This window comes from Mirounga leonina, unplaced genomic scaffold, assembly GCF_011800145.1.
Source record: "Mirounga leonina isolate KUSES-001 unplaced genomic scaffold, KU_Mleo_1.0 Mir_200, whole genome shotgun sequence".
Classification (NCBI taxonomy): domain Eukaryota; kingdom Metazoa; phylum Chordata; class Mammalia; order Carnivora; family Phocidae; genus Mirounga; species Mirounga leonina.
The window spans coordinates 23370164-23388616 of NW_023270503.1; the positions used below are offsets into that span (position 1 = coordinate 23370164).

Sequence of the window (18453 nt, forward strand, 5' to 3'; positions counted from 1 at the left end):
ACCCCTAGAATGGAGTGGGGGAATGGGAAGGGGGTGCCGGTGACCCTCACAAGCTCTGTCAGGCTCGGGCCACTTTGGGCAGCACCCAAGAGAAGTGCTAAGGTCTGAGGGCTCCAACCTCAGGGTCTCTGGTCTTGTGGTGGGCCAGGATACCACCACCCACCGGCCTCCAAAAAGCTTGGGGCTCAAGAGAGCGTACGCAATTAAAAGTCGTTTTTCGGTCCCGTCTCCCACCAGAAAATAAACATAGCTGATTCCACCAGCACGTTTTATTGTTATTTCTTTTGTATTCCTCCGGCTTGCAGCGCGCCCCGGGAGTGTGAGGCTGGGTAGGGCCCAGGACACACGGGCCCGTGTCCACAGCGCGGGAAAGGGCCATAGAACGGCCCTGTTGAAATGCTGCTGGAAGCCTCATAAAAAATCGCCCGGACCTGGAGGCTCAGAGCGGCGAGCTTTGTTTCGGTCGAATCTCGGTGTGATGTTTAGCTGCCAGGGGATGTGGCTGCCCTTAGTGGAGGGGGGAAATAGTTCTTAAAAAGCATATGCCCCCCCAGGAATGTCTCTATAGAACCAAATCAAAGCTGCTCCTTGGAAGGTATGAATAGAATAAAAAAAGATTTCTATGGAGCTTAAAGTTCACAGCCATTCTGTGTAGACAAGAGCTAAGAAAAATGTGAGAATTATACAGAAAACCATTAATCACTTCTTTTCTTTAAATACGTATCCTCTCTCCTTTGTTATTATTCAACAGCAAATCTCCGCAGACCGGCTGTTGGGGGAAAAAAGTGTTAGCTGGCTCTCCCGGATCTGCGAGGGGGAAAAAATTTGGAACCATAAAGTTGAAAACTTTTTTCTCTCAGTTTGGAAGAAGCCCTTCGTCATGAATGGGATCCGCGGAATTCAGGCCAGAGGAGGCAAGAGGCGCAAAGGTAACAAAGCCCCCGCCTGGGCTGCCTTTTTTTTTTTTTTTTTTTTTTATCGTTTTATGAGCTTTTTTACAAAGGGAAGAAGAAACTCTCTCGCCTCCTTTTCCTTTTTCAACTTTCTTCGCGGGTTTTTTTTATGGTGGATGCTTGGTCAGATTTGCTGCCTTTTATGATGACTGATGCTTGGGTCAGAGGGAGAGAGAGAGGGGCCTTGCACCTGGAGAGTGTTTGAACTGCTTGGGACTGAGGTGTCAGGGCCCCTGAAAAACCCCAGAGAACGTTGTTTGTGAGGCTGCTCAGAAGTGCTTTTCAGGTTTTGGAAAATGCAGGCGGGCCTGGGGAGGTCCAGCATGTGTGCGTGTTTAGCGACACGCACATGTGGCCCGTGTGTTCTGTGACTTCGCTTGTCTACACTGGGGGCTTGTGTCCCATATGTCTGTTTACCGGGGAGATGTCACTGCTGCCTCCTGGAAAAATGGAATGCAGTTCTTGGATGGAATGCCCCAGGCTTGGAGCAGGGTATAGGTAGACGTCTTCATTTTTTTCTTTCTTTCTTTTTGTGTCTAGCTTGGGATTCTGGACTAAATATTTGCAACTCTGAAGCAGGAAACTGTTCCGTTTACAGGCAAGGTTCGTTGATGCCGGAATCTTCCTCTTCAACTCTGCCCCCCCCCTTCTTCCTGGAGGCTCAGTGTTCAGTTTGGTTTCCTTTTGCTCTCTTGTTTTAGGGGCTCTGTTCCCCCTTGTGGGGCCCTGCTTCTGGGGGCAAGGGAGCCAGGGGGCTCTGCCTCAGACCTGAATGTGCTGGCCCTTTTACCCTGGGGCTCACTGTGGGTTTGGAGGCAGGAGGCTGGCAGGAGAGAGAGTTCATGGAGAGGCCACGTTTTCTAGGCGATTAGCTCAGTATTAGAACCACAAAATGACCTCGGAAGCCCCTTGACCTCTCTGAGACTGGACAGTGTGCTGGCTCCTGGCTCCTGGCTCCTGACTCCTGCCCAGGAGGGAAATTCACACCTCTGCTGGGAGGGGTCCTTGGGCTGTTGTGTGGCCCACCTTCTGCATCTCCCTCCAGCCCCCAACCCCTTCTTTGCTATCTGGGAATTTCTGGATTGTTTTTCTATGACTGTCCATTGGGGAGAAAAGAAGTAAATATTTTAGCTTAGGGGTACAGCTGGAGAAGAGAAGTAGGGTGCTGATGCGGCCCTCTATGTAGAACTCCTTTCCTAGGCCAGGTTCTAAACGCCCCCCCCCCCCCCCCCCCCTCCCCCCCTCTTTCCCCCTTTCCTTTGGGGGGGGCTGGGGGGAAAAAAAAAAAGGGGGGGGAAAAAAGAGGGCCATAGGGCTTCAGGGGGGGAAGGGAAAAAACCCCCCGGTGTTAAAAAGGGGGGGGAACCCCCCCCCCCCCCCGCAACAGTCCCTTGGAGGCTACTTTCTCTCAAGGTCTCATATCCAAATCCACAGCTTCTCAACCCATTTTTCTGAAGTTCCTTTGTTTAGGAAGCTATTCCTATAATCACTTATGCCCTCTTCCCCTAATCCCCAGTCCCACCCCAGCTACTCACAGGACCCATGGATACCTCCCTACCAGAGGAGCAAGAGAGATGCGAGAAGGGTCAGGATAGGCTGTTCTGCCCATTTCCAGGGACAGCTCTGCCACAGTAACCAAAGTTCTAGCAACTTTTAATTTTAGGAGATGGGTGGAGAATTTGCTAACATGGAGCCTTTCCAAATCTCTGTTCTACTTGATGCATCTTAAAATCCACACCAGCAGCCATTCTCTTAGGAGGAGAAAGAGACAAAGAGAGACAGACAGGCAGGCAGGCAGACAGACAGACTGAGACTCCAGCTGAGAAGAGAGGAAATGTTCCTTCAGTTAAAACTAGGAGAGACAGAACCTTGCTGGGATGTGTGTGGGGTATTGATTTGCATTTTGTAAATTGTCTCCTGTAACTTGGGGACTCTAACTCAGGCAAGAAATAACTGGCATCGGTGGGTACCATCTCCTTTGTCCCTGAATGGCAGAATACACCCAGGGGCTGGAGGCCTCGGGCAGGAGAGGGAGTGAGTTGAAAGGGAGCTGGGCCGCTCCTGGACTGCAAATGTTTGGGGCTCATGTAAGATATGCACCCATTACTCATAGGGGCAGAGAACCAATTGTGGGCCCTCTAGAGGCCCAGGTGAGGAAGCTGTAGTCACCTGGGACTTTAGGAGCAGCTCTCTGCAGTGTGAGGGGTCCATCAAAGGGAAGGAGGAGGGAAACAATGGAAGGGAAGGTTGGGGTTCATTCCAGGGTTTCAGCCCCATAGGCGAGAGCTTCGAGGTTTCCCTTTTCCCTCACTCCCAGACCCCCAGTCTTTTCAGGGCTGAGCACCTCCAGCAGGCTCCCCCAGCTGGATGGGCTCATCTTCTATAATTCCAGCGGCACTCCTCAGCTTTGCCCTCTTCCCTCCAGGTCCCGGGCCCTTCCCGTTGGCCCTCCTATTTGCACCTCCGGGGGCAGCGGGGCTGCCCCAGTCCTGCCAGAGCCCTCGAGGCCGCTCCAGCGCCGGTGGTGGGTCTCCCTGGGAAGAGTGGCCAGCCGGGGAGGGGAGTCTGGTTGGAAAACAGAGTTGGGAAGTTTCCCAGCGTGAGTTGAGCGCTGACGGATTTGTGATCAGCCATAAAACCGGCGCGTTCAGATTCGTAAATCAATCTCCCCTTTCTCACAGAATGAACGTTCGCTTTATCGGCAGCAAGAAAGCGCTCCGCTCGCGCTCAAGCTCTTGTTTATTTGAACATGGACATTCCCAGGATCCGAAAAGAGTGTGGGCATTTTAACAGAACCTGCCTGGCGTGCCTTCCTGTCATTCTGCTGTTCTTTTTCTTGTCCTTAAAGACAATTTCTCAGTTTCAGAGATTGCTGTCTTCCCATGCTCCTGCCTATTACTTCCTTTCTGTCTGTCTCTCTCTCTCGCTCTGTCTTTCTCTCTCTCTCTCTCTTTTTTTTTCTTTCAGACTATAGGGGACTGTTTTCCCAAAGGGGACCATTTTTAATGGATTTGTGGCCAGGACCTTGCAAGGAGTTGCCCTGACTGGAGCCAGGCGCAGGGCCCACGTTGGGAGCAGGCTGAATTCAATACCAGTCTGTGTTTTGTATCTGGACAATCAAAGCCGACCACCCCCCTACAGAGTGCGGGCCCCGCCGACGCCCCACCCGTGCGTCGGGAGCGGGGATTCCGGAGGAGGAGGCAAGGGGCCGCCTGGCCGCCCCAGCTGGAACTTACCGGGGCCGGCGGGCAGGGTGACTGTTTCTTTGGGGGCTGCTAAGGCATCTGGGTCCTCAGCCTTCTCCCCATTGAGTTGTTTTTGGTTCAGGCCTCTCCAAACAAACCGGTGGCGACCCCTCGGCCCCTGCTCCCCTACCCTAAGCCGAATTTATTCTCCTATCCTGCCCCTCTGGCGGCGCGGGCCAGGCTGCGCGCCGAGCTGCTGAAGATAAGGCTGGGAATGTGCCGAGCGGGGCTTCTTCAGGAATGTCTTTTCTGCTCCCCTTTGCACTCCCACCCCTCACGGTGGCCCAGGACTCGGCTTCTGGTTGTAACTGGTCTGCTGGTTCTGGGGCCAAGCTGTAAGTGAAGGTTTGGGGGATTTTTTTGTTTTGTTTTGTTTACATCTGGGATGAAGGAGTGTGTGTCCCTTTCTCTAGGCCTAGGGAATGGATTGCTCCTATAGTCCCTGTGTTTAACCCTTTATTATGAGATTCCACCCCCCCCCCAATCTTTCCCCATCGATCAGACTCCATTGTCTGCTGATTGGGAGCTCAGAATATTAACACCTGGGAAATAGGGACCCTGGGCTGCCAGGCCGACCTCAAAGCCTCTTTCTTCCCTCTCCTTCCTCTCTAGTTCAAATCTTCGGCTGTCTTCACTGGTGTATTAGGGGTGGAGGGGGTCACTGATATGGGGTGTGACATAGGTAGATAGCTACTGAGTGTCCACTTCTTTTGTGTAGATACTTTAGTCTGGGGTCTTTGTCTCTAGAGTGTATTCTCAGTTGGTCACTAGAATTTGTTTCCCTGTGATGGTAATAACACAACGGAAAAAAAAAAAGTCCCCCTTGCGGTTATTCTCAGCTGTGGGAGCCCCAGAGTAATCTCTTCACCCTGTCCCTTTTCTGCCCCTTCCAAAGGTATCACAAAAGATCAGAAGGAGAATTAAAGCCAGAAGCCCCATTCTTTATACATGTGTAACTTGGACTTATGAAGTGTTTGTTTTGAAGCTAGTCCCTTTAGAAATGTTGTTGCTTTTTTAGGAAGAGGGGAGTGGGTCGCACTAAAATCAATATCCTAGGAGTGAGAGAGAGAACTGAGTTGGGGGGAATCTTGATCTTAAAGGATGCAGAGAGAAGAACTGGAAGCTGAGAAATCCAGGGGCTTGGAGCAGGGCTCGGCGCCCACCCCACCCCCACCCCCCAGACGCCCCTGCAGACTATTTCTGCACCTCCACGAACTAAGCAGAAGCAGGAGGAGAAGGGAGAGAGGAGAGGTGGGCTGTGGGTAAGTGTGTGTCTGGGGAGGGGAGGTTAGGGAGCTGTAGGTAGAGTAGGTATAGATGCGAATGTGGGAGAGAGAAGAACTCACTACTCTTCCATTGGTGGGTTGGGGGGAACCTATTTTGCAGGAAAATTTCTCCTCCTGAAGGGGAAGGTCATAGTGGTCCTTTGAGCCTGAAATCGAAAGACCCCCTTCCCCCTCCTGGTCACGTGATTCATTAAATAATTAATGCCGAGGTTGCAGAATAGATATGTATTCGTCAGGAAAATCGCAGGCTCGGTCTCCCTGTTTCTGACGTGCAATTCAACTGTCCTTTGAAAAACAAGCCTGTACCCCGAGAAAAAAAAAGAGAGAGGGAGAGAGAGAGGGAGAGAGAGAGAAAAAGAGAGGGAGGCAGCAATAAAACAGCCCCGCAGCCGGAGCCACACCGCGGGCTGGGGTATTGTAAGTAGAAGGGATTTCTCACTACCTACCGCGTCTTCTATGTCCATGTAAATTTATTGTTTGTTATTAATGTTATTGTCGTAAAATGTGACAAATAGCCATCTTCATTTCCTGCCATTTCTCTTCACACGGTGTTCTGTATGTTTATACCCATTGAGGCATTGCATAGAGATTTTAGGAATATTCCTCTTCTCTCTCTCTCTCCCTCTCTCTCTTTCTCTGTCTCTCTCTCCCTCTCCTCCAACCTTTTTCTTGATTTATAGCAATATGGGTGTCAGCTTCTCGACCGGCATGCCAGCCATTGTGTGTGTGTGTGTGTGCGTGCGTGTGTGCGCACGCGTCTGTGTGTTTGTGAGCAAGTTGTGTTGTTTATGGCCATGTCTTCGATAAATCATTTCTCACGGAAAATGATGTGGAAGCTAGGCTATTTCTGCGGCCGGGAGAGACTCGCTCTCGGAGCCACTTCCTCCCCTCTCTGCTCTGCTCCCAGGAGTTGGTTATTTCAGACGATTTGCAGTAATATATCAGCAGTTAATATGAAAGCTCTATGGCTGGAGGTCTTAAATTACAGCATCTGTGATTATCAATTAAGGCGAGATTTGTATAAATTTGGTAAACCAGAAATGCCTCATTGGCATATAAACCCAGTCAAAGACCACGACCTAATATAAAAATTATATTTGCAAGCCTGAGAGAGCCAACATTCCTAAAGCAGCAGACAGAGCTTCATTTTTCAGCGGTTCCCCTCCAGGAGTTTGGCTGCTCTGACTCCAGCCCAGGGTAAAGAACCCAAATCTGAAGACAGAAGGAGCCTGGGGGCAGGAGAGGTGGAGGCGGAGGGAGAAATGGCTGGAGTTGAAGGCAAAGATTTTTGTAATCAATGGGGACCAAATTGAAGCTCTCTGCAATGGGAAGGGGGCTGGAAGGATTCAGTCATAGTACTAAAGTATCATCTGTAGGATCGATGTGTATGGCACGGTACCGAGGGTGGAGAAGGAGCTCTCCAAATTGGGGGAGACAATGGGGGCAGAGGGTGAAGGGCAGGGAGAGAAGCTGAAAGCTCCCCACCCTACTGGCTAACAAAACAAGGAAATGAATTCACACCCCAGTAGCCTTCCTTCGACCTCCTGAAACAAAGAAAGTTTCCTCAGCAGTGAGGGACTCTGTGTTTGGGGCTAAAGCAGGGAGAATTTCTCTAAGTTTTTCGAGAAAAGAAATGTTCCAGGAACCAGGTGGTCCCAGAAAGTTGGTGAGGGTTCCAGGACATAGGGTGTGTTCCCCTCCAAAGAGGGAGCAAATGGGGTGCAGATTGGGAGGGGGAGAGCTGGTAACTTTCCCCTTGGGTCTCATGTGGGGGTCCCAGTTCCTCCCCATTAGGGAAGAGCCTGATGGTCAAGAGCAAAGCCAGAGGTAGCTTCTGGGGACATTCAACACTGCACCCCAAAGTTGTGATGGATGAGGAGCAGAGGGCCAGAGCCTTTGCCAAGTAAGGTCCAGGCCGCTGGCTTTTCCTTTTCTGGCTGGAGCCCGGCCAAGTGACTTTATAGCTACTATTATCCGTGATATTTAACTCTGCCTGCTAGTGTAAACCTTCGAGGAGAAAAATTAGAGTGACGCCGCAGCACCCAGGTGTTAATTATTCATGGCAACCGCCTCGTGGAGTGGTGACTTAGGCCTCAGTCCTGGAGCATCCAGGAGCTCGCTCCCATGCTTGGCTCCAAGGGGTGCTGAGCCCCGTCCTTGTTACCTGGCAGATTTGTGGGTGGGTGGTGGAGGAAGCCTCCCAGATTGGGAGTATGGACTGAAAAGGGTTTAGGGGGAAAGAGAAGGAGAGGTCAAGACCCTAGGCTGGGATGGGTGTGGTGTTACCTAGTCTGGATAAAAGGAACTGGGGAGAGTGTGGATTCAGGGGCAGCTCTGATGGGACTGGAGATTGTGGGGAAGGGGGAAGGTGCTGGGGAAGGCAGGCTTGAGGGATGCGGGCTCCAACCCTTCAGGCCTCCCTCTTTCGGTGTTGGAGAATCCCGCACACACTCAGTGTGACAGGCGACTATGTATTTCTCCCTCACCTGGGAAGTTGTGGGGGGGGGATGTAAATGAGGGAAGGGTGAGTTCACCCCCAAAGCAGCATTCCAGAACTTAGGCCAAAGTCTTGGAATCCCTGAGAGAAGGGGGAAGGATGACCTCTTCCTTGGAGAGGAGGAGGGACACAAGAGAAGGAAGAGGGAGACCTGTGTTTTATTAGCTTCTGAATTCAGCCTGTTTTGGGGGATGGGAAACAAAAGGGGAAGGCTGAAGGATTTGCTCTTTGGGAAGATCAGAGCTAGGGGGGTGAGCTGGGAGCCAGTCCTATAGGCCGCTACCCCTGTGTTACCAACTATCCTCCTTCGCTGTCTCCCCTCCCCCTGCTGCCTTTGCCTGTGACATGGCGATCTGATCCCCCCTTTTCCTCTCCATTCTGTCAGCCCGCTTCAGGTCTTTGTCTCTTCTGGCCGTGGGGATACCCCCTCCCCTTTCCTTTCCCCAACTCACACTCAGAGTCTTCCCCCAGGAGAGACAAAAGCGGAGAGACCATCCCTCTCCACCATTATCTTTTAGTTGCTGGCTCCTTGCAGAATCTCTCCACGTAAGGCTTGATGCCCTCCATCCAGGCATATATCAGCAAGTTTGGAAAGACTTTGTTGTTGTTGTTGTTGTTGTTTTATATATATAAATATTTGGTTTACTTAGCCACGAAGCACCCAGCCTCTTATCCGTTCTGCACATATGCACCCCATTTGCTTTTGTGCTGTCAGGGGATGAGGTAGAACGTATTTGGTGGAAGGGGCTTTCGGAAAGCTGCTGAGTCCATCTTCTCTCCAGACTCTGCTGGTGTCCTTCTTTAGGAATGAGAGTGTTTATCCCCATGCCTTTAAGAAGCTGGGCTGCCAATGCTTTGGCAATCAGAGGAATTGAATAAAAAGATGAGGAGAGAGAGGATGAAGGAAAAAGGGAGGGCCCCAGAGAGAGAACAAGCAGCAGGATCCTTTTCTGAGGGGAGAAGTTAAGGCAGAGCCCAAGGAGAGGATGACAGGGAAAATAAAGACAAAGGCCGGTCAGAGCGGCAGGGAGGCTGTCCTGGGACAAGGAACCCCACAACTTGGATGGGCACACACACACACACACAGAGTTAAGTGAGAAGGAGGGAACCAGAAAAGAAACCACTCACTTTGCCCCCTTCTCTGTAGAAGAGAATGTCTTTGTGGTGGAAGGATGTGTTTTCTCTGCAGATGAAAGGGCCCTGAGGCCAAGAGCTCCACATTGCCCCCGGGAGAGAAGCAGCCTAATAAGTGAGCCCAGAAGTGATTTCTGGAGATATTGCTAAGTCTTTCGTGGGTTCAGTTCAAACTTACAGAAGACAGAGAGGCAGAGTATGAGAAGACAAAGAGGCCGTGAGAAAGGGACAGAGACAACAGAGATGGTTAGAAAAGGCGGGGGGGGGGGGGGAGAGAGAAAGAGAAAGAGAGGGAGAGACAGAAGAGAGAGACATGTTGAAAGAGCCCAACCCCTTGGGGGAGGCCAGGCAAGGGGAGAGGGGAGGGCTGCAGGGGGTCTGAAAGCTCCTCCAGACTCAGTGCTTTCTTTCCAGGTAGCTGCCCAAAGCCAGCGCTGTCCCAGAAGCAACTGCCTCTAGAGTAGGCCCTCCGGGGTGCTAAATCAGGTGTGAGGCAGCTGGGGTAGGAACCGAAGTGTCAGAGAATGGCCAAGACTGTCTTAGCCCATCAGTCTCCTCTTCCACCACCACCATCAGTAACTTAATGGCTGGAATCTCCCAAAACAGAATTCCACTGGGGTGGTGGTGGTATTTGGGGTCAGGCGCTCACACCTGGACCCCGGAATCCTTCCTTGGCTGGCCTCTCTTCCCCCTGGTGGGTTTGGTCTCTTCTTTGCCTCTTTAGGGACGGGGAGAAGAAGTTGATCTACCAGCTGCCTAAGAACTTTCCCTTTCACCTCCAATCCACATCTCCTCCCTTGAACCCCCAGCATGAACAAACGGATGCTAACCTTACTAATCTCCTCCCTCCCCCATCTTTCAGGAAAGAAAAGGAAAAAGGAAAAAGGGAAAGAAAGTTCCTACCAGCCTAAGCAGCTTTAGAAAACTCCAGGGAACCTGGAAAATGCAAACCTTCTGGCTTCTCCCATCCGTCCCTTTACGCCCTCGCCCCTGCTCTCTGCCTCCACTGCGCACCCCCACCCCCATCCTCTCGTCCCGTCCTGCCCAGAACTCTCTCCCTTCCCCTCCCTTCTCCGCTGGGCCGGACATATGGAACCCATTTCGCTGGTGACATTGAAGAGCCGCCCGTGCGCCCGCCTTCCGCCATGGCGCCCCCGGCGCTCCCCGCGCCTCGCCGTGCCCCCCGTCATTCGCCGGCTCCTCCCGCACGGCAGCTTGGCCCGCTCTCGCGGCCCCGACCCGGCTGGGTGCCAGGCGCGCCCGGCCGCCCGCAGCCCCACGCGGGCCCTCGCCGAGGGGGCGCTCCGGCTGCTCCGGCCCGGTCCCCGGCCGCGCCCCGAGCGCAGCCTCCGCGCGCGCCTCGCCGCCCCGCGGCCTCGAGGGCCGAACAAAGCCGGGGGCGGGGGCGGGGGCGGGGAGGGGGCGAGCGCTTCCGGGCCTCTCCCCGCGCCGCCCGCCGCTCCGGGGCCGCTGGGGTCTGCGCGAGCGCGATGCGGCGGGCGGCGGCCGGGGCGCCCCCGCTGGGGCCGAGGGACCCGGGCCTGGCAGTCGGCTCCCGCGCGCCCGCTGCTCCTGGCTGCCCGCGGCCTGCGCCCTAGCGGGAGTCCGCCCAGGTAAGTGGGGGTGCGGAGCCAAGCGGCCCGGGTCCGGCGAGGGGTGTGTGTGTGGGGGGGGGTGGGGGCCGAGACCCCAGCCCCCAGGTCTCTCTCCTGGGTCAGGAAGGAGGCTGGCTCCGAATCGTGGAAGACAAAGATGGGCGCACCTTAAAGAGGCGGGTGGGTGCTGCGGGGGTAGAGGGATCCGGGTGTGCGGGGCAACGTGGAGGAATGTGGGGCTGTAGGCCCCCGGTGTGTGGATGGGAACCGCTTAGGGGATGGGGTTGCTCTCTGGCCCAGGAAGGGTGTTGGAGGCTCTGGAGGGTTTTCCAGGGGAGTTGGAAGCTGTGCGTTATGAAGGAAATGTGGGGGCATCTCCTGGGGTTGGGGGGACAGCGGGGCTCTGCTCCCACAGTCCAGCTGCCACCATGGTGAGCCTTTTAGCACCTGGCGGGTTATTTGAAGCTGAAACTACAAGGGCTGCGGTGAGGCCGGGTGTTAAACTGAGAAGGTAGGAGAGGGGGGTGATTTATGGCTTCAGAGAAGCTATGTTTACTCCCAGACTGCTCTGGAAACCAAAAACCAAACAGAGCAGAGGCGGGAGGAGCCCCTCTCCGAGGAGTGGGAGGCGATGCCAGGTTCATTTGCTGGGATTTATTTTCCCAGATGTGGGGAGATGGTGGGAACTGTCCCTTTGCAGGCGCAGGATGTGGTGGGTCTGTGTGATGTATAAGGAGAGTGTGCAAGCATGCACACGTGGAGATGTGTTTGTGTATTGTGTGAGGCCGTTTGCACACCGGGGCACACGTGCGCTTGGGCTGGGGTCTGTGGGGGTGCAGCATCGCTTTGTGAGTGGGCACACAGGGAGCTGGGAGGGAGGCTCAGAGTTCTCTGGTCCTGGTACTCTGATATGGTAGCTCTAGACACACTTTGCTGCCCCGTGCCCTCACCGTGGGGTGGTGCTGGTCCCGAGTGTGCTTTCTTTCCTCCCACAGCCACATGCAGACAGTCCACTTGGCCTGGTCCCTGGCCCCTCTGTGCCATCTGCCCACGCTGCCTGATCTTCACTTTGAACCTTTAACTTTGCCATGGGAGGATAAGGAATTAGTGAGCATGGCTGCATGGGGAGGGGAGGAGGAGAGCAGAAAAAGGCCTGGGGTGGTAGCAGAGATTGGTGGTTTGACACTGGGCCTTGGCAGGCTTGGGTTCCCCCATTACTGCTCCAATTTTCCTCCAAAGTCTCTGCTTGGGAAGGGACAAGTGAGCACAAAGGGGAACAGAGCAAAGGAGCCATGCAGGATGCTGGGGGTTGGGGAGAGAAATATTTTGACCCCAGATAGTTATTTCCTCAGGCCAACTGGTGGCTCTTGCATTTCTGTCTAGAAGCCTGGCTTTGCCTGGAAATTGTTTTGCATTAAATTTTCTCAGCCGCAGAATTGTCTTTCCTCGCCTCCAGCTAAACTTGCATTTTTCCACCAGACACTTGGGCCCCGCACCAATGAAATCTGAGAGGAAGCGGCTGGGCCCTAAGTGGCTGTAATTTAATTGATTTTATCATAAATCATCAACTTGATGAAGAACCCAAGGTTTCAGTGAAGTAAATTGATATTAATGGGAGTTTCTTGAAATGCAAACTCGCTGCATTGTTGGGGCATCTTGAACTGGGGAGGTGGATTTCATGTGTCCCAAGAGCAGAGAGCCTGGGCCTGGAGCCCGCACAGCGTTAGGGGGTAGGGAAAGCAAGCTGTGAGGGGCAGCTGTAAGCCAACCGATTTCTGTGGGGGAGCAAGGCAAAGAATGGAACTTTGTTGGGGAGGGAGCAGAGTCTGACTCTGAACCCTTCTGGCCATCTTGGGAGTGCTGGTCTCCAACGGGGCGGGGTGGGGGGGGAGACAGTTGGAGAGGCTGGTAGGTGTATGGGCAGAGTTGGGGGTCGGGTGAGAAAGCCAGGCTGGTACAATGGGTGCATTGACTCCTAGTTAAAAATTGCCAGGTCAGAGCCTTCCTCCTCTAATTATACAAATTAATTATTTACTGCTCAGGTTGCTGTGTCCAAAAATAGCACTTCTGATTTAGTGATGGAGGTAGAGAACACCTCCCCCTACACAGAGAGAGAGAGAGAGAGAGAGAGAGAGAGAGAGAAGGGTGGTAGAAACCAGTGTATGAGCCTCTGTGGGAGCAAGGAGAACCAGGAGTGGGGTTGGTTTTCAGTGGTAGGGGTGTACACATTTAAATCCCAAGAAGAAATATTCTGCTTTTGGCAGAGGTGGTGCCCTTTATTGTCTGAACTCAGTTTATTACTGCATACTGTCACTCACTTTTACATGAGCACACAGAGAACCACAAGCTGTCAGTCCAAAAAGGGACCTGAGAGATCATTTAGGCCAACCCCTCCCCTCCATGTACATGCTCTGGCTTTGCAGAGGGGACACTGAGGCCCAAGGAGTTCACTGCTTCAGATCACACAGCCAATCTGGAATGCCTAGAATCCAAGCCTCCTGACTGCTGAGGCTGTGCCAAGTATGACTTTAGACAGATCACTTCCTGGCTCTGAGCCTCAGTTTCCCTGTCTGTAACAGTGGCAGGGGTTGGAGAGGACGGGGTCTTTGAGTTTCTCCATAGGTCTGACCTTGGGAAACTCTCTGGTGCATGTCCTGGAGTTCTGAGGGCATCTGGGTGTAGAAGTTACTGTGTGCTTATTTGCAATATCCAGGGAGTATGTACGCACCCAGAGCAGTGGATAGTTACTGTGATTGGCTAGGAAATCTACTAGAATCTGGACCATTCCTCTTCTTGAAGTTGTCTTTATTCTCAGCAGAGAAGCCCAGGCTGAGAGCAATTGAAGTGAGAAGTCAGTGGAGAGGGGCCAGCTAGCTGGGTTGGACTGGGATTGGCATTTGGAGGAGGGGCACTAAGGAAAAGGGGGGTTCCCCCTCACAGAGCAAGGCATTTTCCCTGCCAGGCACTGGACTGAGGCTGGAATTGTCCAAATTTCAGTTTTTGAAATTCTTCCTACTCCAGCCCAGGGACTACTGTGGTTTCAGAATTTGGATTCTGTAATGGTGGTCCACTGCCTGTCCCCCAGCCTCACCCTGACCCCAGGCCCTTTGAGCCCTCTCTTTTTTGGGGGAGGACACACACAGGGTAGCAGAGCACTGTAGGTGTCCTCCCAGGGCAGCCAAGACAGAAGGCCTATGAGGTAGATGACCCCCACCCTATTTTTGCTCTTGTTTTCATCTCTTTTCCCAACTGGAAGTAGATAAAATTCAAAAGAGGTCGGGGCTTCTTAGAAGTTGCATGGTTGTGAGAGGGAGATTTCTTGTAGGGTCAGGGATATGGGAGGCCACTAGGGGACCGGAGGTTTCCAGACCGCCTTGGGAAGTGTGGTCAGGTACATGAGTTCTGGTGGAGGAGAGGAAGAGATGGGCACAACTTCATCCTTGGGGTTCTGGAAATCAGAGTCTCTGTTTTGAGAGAGAGGGAGAAAAAAAAAAAGAAAAGAAAAACACCCAAAGGGCTGGCAAGTCCAAACTCTGGCCCTATCCCATTCTGACTCTGGGGTTTTATATTTGGAGGCAATTCGGAAGGCCTTCCGCTGATTGGTCATTAATCCGGTGAGTTATTGTCTGCTAAACAGAGGTCACTGGGAGAGAGACATCCAATCTGTCAGGAGAGACCTGCCCAGTCACTCGCAGCAGGCTAGGCCCCTGTTCCTCTCTTGCCTGCTTCTCCCTCCCTTCCCCAGCCACCCACCTCCTCCCCAAGCCCGCCAGGATTCGGTCTTCCCCCTCTTGCCCTCGCCAGTCTGCCCACCTTTGTCTCGACTGGCCGCCCGGGGTGGGTCTGCCAGGCCGGGACTGAGCGTCTAGATGCGGCGGGCCCCGGATTCAGATGCGCCCGCCCGTCCCTGACTCGTGACTTGGCCCGCGGCACCGCCATCCGCTCGGTCAGCGCATCCAGGCCGCCTCCGTGGTCCCCGAGAGAGACACTTTGCGAACCCTCGTGGCTGCTCTGTGTTTCCCTGCTTCCCTCCCGCGCCCCTCCACTTCGGGTGGGGGGAGAGCAGAGCTTGCATTTTTCTTCTCCAACCGTGGCGGCCTGTCTTCTTTCGATCCCCGCTTCCGCTGAGCCGGGTCTACACCGGCCTCCGCGGCCTCACGGAATCTTCTTCCCGCTTCCTCTTTGTTTCCTCCCGCACAGGCGTCTTAGAGAGGTGGGGGTTGGGAATCCAGATACCAAGAGCCATCTTCATTAGCAATTTAATTTTACAACCGCCAGCTTTGAAATCTTTATTAATATGCAAGAAGAGATGGACATTGCGGTGCGTGTGTGAACTCCACAGCGGCCACAAAGTTGGGCAGTGAAGCTGGAAAAGAGTGTGGGGCCCTGGAGCCCAGACAGGACCAGGAAGAAACAGCTCTCTAATCGCCTCGCCCCCCGCTCCCAGGTCCCAGCTTCTCAGTGAGCCGGTGGGTTGGTTGAGCTGGAGGCCAGATCTTTGGTCACCCCAAGGCTGATACCAGAAATCGATTTTAAAGCAGCCAGCCATTTTGTCCTTATTGAGAGGAGAATTTTCGTTTGCTCTTCGGTAGATTTTTCTTTTGGAGAGGGAGAGGGAAACAGACATGATCCTTCCAAGGCCTGGAAGGTGGACAGCCAGGAATGGCTCTAAGAGGTTTAACGGGCGCCTTGTCCCCTGGTACTGAGTGCGGATTAGGAGTGGGGGAGGGGAGTGCTGTAGCGAGTGGGAGGGGAAAATATGCCCAGAAGGGGGCCATTTTTTCTAATTTTTACCTTTATTGTTAATTTCTGCCTTTGTTAGATTACCCTAAAGTCTCTGTCTTAATCTCGTCTCAATTTTTCTTTTTCAATCTCTCGCTCTCTCTCACACACACACACACCCCCAGAGTTAGGTTGCCCAAATTTCCCTACTTGGGTCCAGGAAGAAATTGTTCACTCCTCTCTCTGGTCTGCCCCTAAATCACCACTTCATTGTCAGGAGTGATAAACTCCTCTTCCCCCTCTTTTTCCAGACCCCAGTCTTCCCGCACACCCCTGTGATGTCTCCTACTCCAAGTAGGAGCCCGGCCTTTGTCCCCTGAAGTTTGAAAGGTCCCAGCCTGCAGCAACAGCTCATAGGAACCGGGTACCCTCCAAGCTGCCTGTTCCCCCATCCACCTACCCCCTTCCCAGCCCCAACCAGGGCCAGCCGGCCTGCCAGAAATCTCCAAGAAAGGAAGAAGAAAGAAACCAAACTGGGATCTAATTGCCTCCCAAGCAGTTCAAATGGGCTCTGTTCTCCAGAATTAATAAGAAGCCCCCACTCCTTCTCCTACTGCATTGGGGGGGGTGTCCTCTGAAATTTTTCTCCAGGTTAGCTTTCTGGATCCCCAGTCCTCCTTTTCACCCCCACCCCACCATGCCACAGCTCCTTGTGTCCCCAGAAGAGACCACAATGAGTTGAGGAGGCTCTGGGAGGGGAGGGGTTCACCTCTGTCTTTGGAAAGCTCCTCCACCCTCCTTCAGCTCAGCTCCAGGCTAGATCCTCCTGCAGCCCAGTCCCACAGGCCCGCAGCTGGCTGGGTACCCTCTGGGCTTTCTTAATTCCTTGAGGTAATGCTGTGCAGCCCCATAGCGACCAGGTTCTCCTCTTGCCTCAGTTTTGCAATGACTTTCTGTAGCTAGTGGTAGCAACAGCTAGGAGAGCTGGAGGGTCTGAGGTACATTTTTGACTTTTAATTTTGGGGAGTAAGAGAAAAGACCCAAAGGTGCTCATTCCCTTAAGCCTCCGGAAGCCTCCCTGGGCTGAGTCCCCAACCCACCAGGCCCAAAGCTACATAGGAACCAACAGAGTAGGTCCCTAACCAGGGTCTAGAAATCTCAGGACAGGCTCCGTGCAACCACGTACGCAGGCAGCTGTAATGGTGTTCTTTGAGGGTCCTGGCTTGAGTAGCAACATAGGCTTGGGCTTGCGCGAGGGGAAAGATGGCTCCCACCCTCTGTCCTCACCACCCTCCCCTTCCTTCAGCCACCAGCTCTCTAGGCAGGTGGTAGGGTCCTTGGGACATCACAGTGGGAGGTTCTGGCGTGTAGTTCCTGTTGCTGGAGAGCAGGGAGGCCATGGGTCCCACCCACCGCCTGCTCAGCAAGGCCCCAAGAAACTGGCTGCTCCAGCCCATGAAAACTGACTTAGCGGGACTGAAAGCAGTAGGGGTTGGAGGAGGCCCGGGGAATACTCGCTAAGAGAGCAGGACCCTTTCTTAGCCCAAAGCAGAGCTTGTGAGTGGGGTGTGAGGGAAGCTTTGCCAGACACAGCCACCCTCTCCTGGAGGGAAGACAATAGCTGGAACCATCTCTCACCTTTGTTCTCCCAGTCCCATCTCTTCTGGTGCATCCAGATGGGAGAAGGCAAAAGCCAAGCATTCTAACCAGGAGGTCACAGGGTAGTGGCTGGCTCTGTCTACTCCAAGTTAAGAGAACAAGTTTTCCAAGCTGGCTTTGTAGAAAAGAGAGACTCCCTGCCTTCTATTTTATCCCCTAAGCCCTGAGTCAGCAGTTAGGCAGAGTTGCAAGCACTCCTACTTTGGGAGATGTCCTGGTCCTCTTTTTGTCTCTCCTCCACCGGGAGTGGCTCTTCCCCACCCCCGCCCCAAATCTGCAGACACCTACATTCTTGGCTCTTGGCTCCCTCCTACAGGCCTCCTCGCCTTTTCCTGCCCTTCTCAAACACACCCTAAGAAAAGTTTAGCTTTTGTAGTCCTCCTCACTTGTGCCAAGAGTCATAAATCTTGCAGAACTAAGAGAAACAAACAGGTTTGTTCTGCATAATAATAATAACTACCCTCCTTCTCTTCTGCCAGCGCACTTAAGATGAAGCCATTTTGGTAGTTCTTCTCACCTTCTTAGAAGTACAAATGTCCTTGTCACCTCTTAGCCCCTTCTCCCTATCCAGAGGTGAGAATCTTAACAGAAACTTCTCCGTGAAGTTCTTACAGCCTCTCTATTGCCAGCCGTGTCTGGAGCTCGAGCTAAACAGACTGCTCCTTTTGTCACCCTCTCCTCAACCCCCCTCCTCCTGCAAGATGGTCTGGATTTTTAAAATAATCACTCACCGCTTGTTGTCTGTTCTCAAAAGGGGGGGTGTTTAAAAAAAAAAAAAAAGGTCTGGCTGTCTCCCCTACCGGTTGGAAACTGAGCCTGGAGATTTGCGGGGAGAGAGAAGAAATAGGGAGGGTGTGGGGGAAGAGAAGAAACAGCCTGGGAGACTTGGAGAGGGGGAGCCAGGGTGAGAGGGCGGGAGACCCAGCCACCAGTCCCGGAGGAGTGAAACTACTTAAAAAAAAAAAAAAAAAAAGCCCTAGTGTTGCCACTTCGAATGAACACAGAGGGGCACCCAGCACCCCCACCCCCAGGCGCCTTGCGTGCCTTTGACGAGGCCTCCCCACCTACTTCGCAGTTAGCATAATGGTTTACCAGCAGGGTGCCGGGGAGCTGTGAACTCCACTGGCTTTGCCTTGCCTTCCTCTTCCTGCCCCCCCTGCCCCCCCCCGCACCAAAATCTCAATTTAAAAATTTACCTGTTTAAAAAAAAAAAAAAACCCAAAACAAAAATCCCTACTTTCTTTCCTTTCTCACTTTTTTTTTTTGAGGGGGGGTTTTTAAAAAATGTCCCCCTCCCCCATCACCACCAACACCTTCCCTCCTTATCAGGCATCTAAGCTTGCTAAAGGGGGAGTGGTGGGG

At 53.2% G+C, this 18453-nt stretch overlaps 1 protein-coding gene across 3 annotated transcripts in view; it reads left to right on the forward strand.

Annotated features, from left to right (window-relative positions):
* Positions 1–18453, forward strand: part of HOXB3 (homeobox B3) — a 54819-nt gene that overhangs the window by 30345 nt on the left and 6021 nt on the right. For all 3 annotated transcript variants that reach the window (XM_035026925.1, XM_035026926.1, XM_035026924.1), the window contains exon 2: positions 752–929. The gene's annotated coding sequence lies outside the window, so the exon portion shown is untranslated. The remainder of the gene's footprint in view (positions 1–751; positions 930–18453) is intronic.